The following is a 6,000-nucleotide window of genomic DNA, read 5'->3' as shown; positions in this document are numbered from 1 at the left end:
GAAGATCTACCGCTAGTGAGGCAAGTCCTTCGTGGGCGATGGCCATGGTGGGATAGACAAGGTTGCTTCTTCGTGGACCCTTTGTGGGTGGTTGCTTCTTCGTGGACCCTTCGTGGGTGGAGCCCTCCGTGGACTCGCGCAACCGTTGCCCTTGGGTGGAGCCCTGTGTGGACTCGCGCAACCGTTACCCTTCGTGGGTTGAAGTCTCCATCAACGTGGATGTAGGATAGCACCACCTATCCGAACCACGGGAAAAACATCCGTGTCTCCAATAGCGTTTGAAATCTCCAAACCCTTCCCTTTATATTCTTGCAAGTTGCATGCTTTAATTTCTGCTGCCAATATACTCTTTGCATGCTTGCTTGAATTATGTGATGATTGCTTGACTTGTCCTAAAATAGCTAAAATCTGCCAAGAACTAAAATTCGGAAAAGGTTAAGTTTTTATTTGGTCAAGTAGTCTAATCACCCCCCTCTAGACATACTTTTGATCCTACAAGTGGTATCAGAGCTTTGGTCTCCATTTGCTTGATCTCCATAGCTTTTGGTGGTCATAGCCTTGGTTTCACAACCTAGGAGAGTATGGCGTCTAGCGAGGGAAATTATCACTGTAGAGGTCCCTACTTTGATGGTACTAATTTTGCTAGTTGGAAGCATAAAATGAAAATGCATATTCTTGGACATAACCCCGCTGTTTGGGCTATTGTGTGTGTTGGTTTGCAAGGTGACTTCTTTGATGGGAAAGAACCAAACCGTGAAGCTACCGCGGATGAGTTGAAGATGTTGCAATACAATGCTCAAGCTTGTGATATTCTCTTCAACGGATTGTGCCCCGAAGAATTCAACAAAATCAGCCGCCTTGAGAATGCAAAGGAAATTTGGGACACTTTGATTGATATGCACGAAGGTACCGACTCCGTCAAGGAATCCAAGTTGGATGTGCTTCAAAGCCAACTTGACAAGTTCAAGATGAAGGATGGTGAAGGTGTCGCCGAAATGTACTCTAGGCTTGCTCTCATCACAAATGAGATTGCCGGCTTAGGAAGTGAAGAGATGACCGATAAATTCATCATCAAGAAGATCCTAAGAGCCTTGGATGGAAAATATGATACCGTGTGCACATTGATCCAAATGATGCCCAATTACAAAGATCTCAAGCCAACGGAGGTGATTGGAAGGATTGTTGCTCATGAGATGTCACTTAAGGATAAAGAGGAACTTCACAACAAATCAAGTGGTGCCTACAAAGCCTCATGTGAAGCCCCTACATCATCAAGTGAGAAACAAGACTTCAATGAAGAATTGAGCTTAATGGTGAAGAACTTCAACAAGTTCTACAAGAGTAGAAGCAAAGATAGAAGCTCCAAATCAAGGTCCTACAATGACAAAAGATCTTCTAGTTGAGAGCGAAACTGCTACAATTGTGGAAGACCCAGACACTATTCCAATGAGTGTACGGCTCCCTACAAGAGAAGAGAAGATTCTCCAAAAAGAAGAAGCAAAGGATCACCACCAAGAGAGAGAAGGAGTAGAGATGATCGTTATGAACGAAGATACTCACGGAGAAGCAAGGATTCGTAAAGGAAGGAAAAATCATCAAGGAGCTACACAAGACGAAGACATCAAGCTCATGTTGGTGAATGGGTATCCGGCTCCGACTCCGACAGCCTCTCCGAGAGAAGTTATCACTCCGACTCCGAAGATAATCAAGAGGAAGGTGTTGCCGGTCTAGCACTTGTGTCAACCAACTCCTACGACATATTTGACTCACCAAATGAAGGAATTGGAAGATGCTTCATGGCCAAAGGTCCTAAGGTAACACACCCCGAGTATGTTGATTTCAATAGTGATGAAGATGACTTGTTAGGTGATGATTTGATTGGTGACAACTCTAGTGATGAATACTATGATGAAAGACCAATTAATCATGCTAATCAAGATAAAACGAATGACAATGATAAGGAGAAGATTGAGGCTCTAACTAAAGAACTAAAAACTCTTAAGTTAGCTCATGACACTATCTTCGAAGATCATCGAGAACTTTTAAGGTCTCATGAGAAGCTACGCTTGAAAAGCTCAATCTTGAGCAAGAGCATGAGTTCTTAAAGGCAATCAATGATGATCTCCGCAAGAAAAGTTCTTCTTACATTGCCAAGCGTTTACTCTTATCCACTTACATGCCTCAAGTCAAATCTAACAAGAAAGATTCCTCCTCTAGTAGTAACAATGATCATGCTAAATCCAATATTGTTGCTTCTAGTAGTTCTCTTGATTCCACTAATGATTCTCTTAGCCAAGTTACACTTGAGCAATAAAATAGCTTATTGAAGGGAATTATAGAGAAAGGAGTGTACAAGAGCCTTGCCGGGAGTAAGCAATTCGAGGAAATTGTGCGCAAGCAAGGAATGCACCGGAAGAATCAAGGTGTTGGTTTTGAACGAAAGTTCAATGCCAATGGAGTTGAATGGGAAGAAGATCAATACCCCAAGACAAAGTTTGTCCCTCAACAAGAGAAGTATACTTCTTTCAAGGGGACACAAGCTCAAGATGATCTTCCACCACAAGACTACGAGCAAAAAGGCAAGGACAAGCTTCAAGAGGAAATTGATGCATTTGAAGAAGCTCCAAAGACCTTAGTCAAGTGGATTCCCAAGACTACTTCAAGTTCCACTTCATCAAGTACGACTACAACTCCAAGGATTCCCATCAAGATGATGTGGATCCAAAAGAAGAAGAACTAGAGAGTTCTTGAGGGTGACTCCGCCAACATACTTCACTCTTATCATTTTGGCAAGAACAAGTGCAATCAACTTCCACATCTTGCACTAGTTCAAGGAGTCACAAACCCTCTTGTTGGTAAGACAAGGGACAAGGTAACCTAAAGTTTTCATGGACATCATCTTTTGTGTGCATCACTCTATGTCTATGGATATCCTTGTTTGTTCCTTCTGGGACTAACCCATGTAGGTATTGAAAGTGCAATTCACTCAAAAGGATAGCTCCAAGAGATCTACATCAACATTGAGCATCCACATCTTCAATATCTACATGAAGTCATCATCGACAAAACCCAAGGTTAGTTCATCCCTCTTAGGGGGGATATCACATCTAGGGGGAGCTTTACTCTAAGACTTGAGCTAAAGCAACTCTAAAGATGTGAACAAAACAATGCTTTATGTAAAAGTGGCAACCCCACTTGAGCTTAAACGATGAGTATGACCTACGATCAAGTGTTCTCACTTGACTCCTAAGTCAATATACTCATATATAGATGACCTAGTCATCGCAATTTGCTTGATAGATGCTAGAATTGGTTGTGCATGCTTTGCCACATATTTCATTTGCTATCTTATTGTGTGAGCATGCTGATTGCATATTTTACTCATTCAAGGACATCCACTTGTTGTTTTGATTGTTTGGCTTTATCTTCTTTTGCCAAGTGGATGGACAAGAATGCCTAAGAACCTTCTCTAGCTATCTATGCTTTTCTCGTCTCAAACTCTATTCATGCTGCATCACAAAACTTGATCAAGTCAGATTCGAACTACTCTGTGTGAGGAGCACTCGGAGTCCCCGATTCGTCATAGACTTAAACTTCCAAAACCTCTTTATGAATCTCGGTCCAACCGATACTCCATTTTCGGTCCTACCGAGTTCATTAAGTTGATCTAGGTTTTTGATCTCGGTGCAACCGATTTGAACTTTTCGGTCACACCGAGTTGCAATAACTGCACACAGTTTTGCATCTCGGTGCCACCGAGTTGTTCCACTCGGTCACACCGACAGGGTCGGGCTATATATAGTGACGGGCAGAATTTTGGAAATTCTCTGAAACCTCCTCGCCCGCGCGATAGCCTGCTCTGCCCTCGAGGTCTCCGGATCGTCTCCTCGCCGCCAGCAGCCTCCTGTCGCTGGTCTTCGCCGCCGTCAACGGATTTCTGCCCTGCCGTTGCCGCCGTAGCAAGTCCACGCCGAACTAGGGTATGGACTTGATCATTGTGCTATTCCTTAATCTGATTCCTAGCACATTGTGATTATCATGAATCTTGCCACGATTGATAAACTTCTATCCAGTCAAAACGCTCGTAGATTAGGTTTAATTCGAAAATTTTAGGGTTAGATTTCCGCCGAAACCATCTCGGACCCACCGAGTTGAAACACTCGGTCCCACCGATCTGGCTTCTGCCATTGCACAAGTTAAACTCGGTCTGACCGAGAATAACTTATCGGTGCGACCGATTTTGGAATTCTGTGAAACCCTAGCAGTCTCGATGCCACCGAACTGTGGCTCGGTCTGACCGAGTTCACCAGTTCTGGTGCCAAAACTGCTTCGGTGTCACCGAGTTTGAAAATTGGTAGATCCCAGATGCTTTCTGTGGAAAACTAAAACTAAGTTTTTGAATTAATCTTTTGCAAAAATCTCTGCTTTTTGTGATGCTCATCCACTCTATCTCTTCTATAATCTATTCACAGGGTCAGCAGTCAGTTTGCAACATGTCTGATCAAAGTGACAGCCAGAACCTCTCAGAGCAGCAAGTTGTGATGAGTGAGGGCACTAGCCCCTCAAGTTCTTCTGATGATGGCAGCAGGAGCACACCCAGCAATCTGCCTAAGGCTGCCACACATCAAAGGAAGAAGAGAACGTCTGATTCTGAGGATGAAGACTATGTGGCAGAGGAAGAGGACTACCCAGGAGTTTAGGACATACATCAAGGAGAATGAAGAGCACTACCCAGGAGTTCAGGACAGCTTCAGAGCGTGTGGAGTAGAGGACTTTGTTGGGCAGAAGCTCACAAAGTGGAACGAGGAACTCATCATGCAGTTCTACTCCACAGCTCACTTTTATCCGGATGGAAGGATTACTTGGATGTCTGAAGGTACAAGGTACCAATCTACAGTGGTTGAGTGGGCACAGATCATCAATGCCCCAGAAGAGCAAGATGAGGACTTGGACATCTATGCCAAGAAGAAAATGGACCATAACTCCATGTCCAACATGTACAAGGAAATTCCCAATGAAGCTCTTGACACATTCAAGTTTGGCTCAGTGCACTATCTGCTCTCAGGATTGCCTACTATCAATTGGATACTAAGGCACACTCTGTTGCCTAAGTCTGGAGATCACAAGATGATCAGAGGTCACGCGATCAACCTGCTTCATGTCTTTGACGTGCCTCAGAAATTCAAGGTCATGAGTCTCATTGTGGAAACCATTAAGAGGACAGCTGCAGATCAAAAGAGGAGCTGTGGATATGCCCCTCAGATTCAGGAGCTCATCAACTCCAAGATGGGCACGGGCGTATATCTTTTGGATAAGGAACACCTGCCCATCCGTCCAGATTTTGAGAACAATGAAGTTGTGATGACAGAGAATGAGCCATCGTCTGCACAAGCATTTGCAAAGAAGGAGAAGGCGAAGAAGGAGAAAGCTGCTAGGATGCCTACTCAAGAGGAGGCATCTGAGTACTTCTTCAAGACCAAACAAGAGCAGCTCAGTTACTTGATTGCATCCTCCCTGAGAATTGAGCAAAGTCTAGCGAACCTCACTAAAAATCAGCAGAGCCTAGAGAGGATCATGGAACAGAAGTTCTATGACTTGGATGTCAAGGTAACAGAAGTCCAGTCTGTAGTGGAGCAGCTCCAGGAGGACATGAATGAGAGGAGAGGCAGGACCACAACTCATTCTTTTTCTAGAGTGCCACGAGGCCCGAGGTCGTCTGCACTGCCAGTTGCTGACACCAGAGCTACAACGTCTGCACCAGCCACAGCCTCAGCTCCAGCATCTACCTCAGCTCCAACTCCAGCGACTACTTCAGCATCTACCGAAGCCTTCGTCCTTGGAGTGATCCGGACTCCACCACCACCTGAAGATCAAGCCTGAGCGACGACTTAGCACTATGCATTTTCTAGGAACTTTTTGGTAACTTGTTGCCAAAGGGGGAGAAGATGTATAGATCATAGGCTTCGAGAGAGAGAGAGTTGCTTTTCTCTCTTGCTTTAT

Source organism: Triticum urartu, chromosome 4A (assembly GCF_056163025.1).
Source record: "Triticum urartu cultivar PI428250 chromosome 4A, HENAU_Tu73, whole genome shotgun sequence".
NCBI lineage: Eukaryota > Viridiplantae > Streptophyta > Magnoliopsida > Poales > Poaceae > Triticum > Triticum urartu.
Note: the sequence above shows the minus strand (reverse complement) of the source record.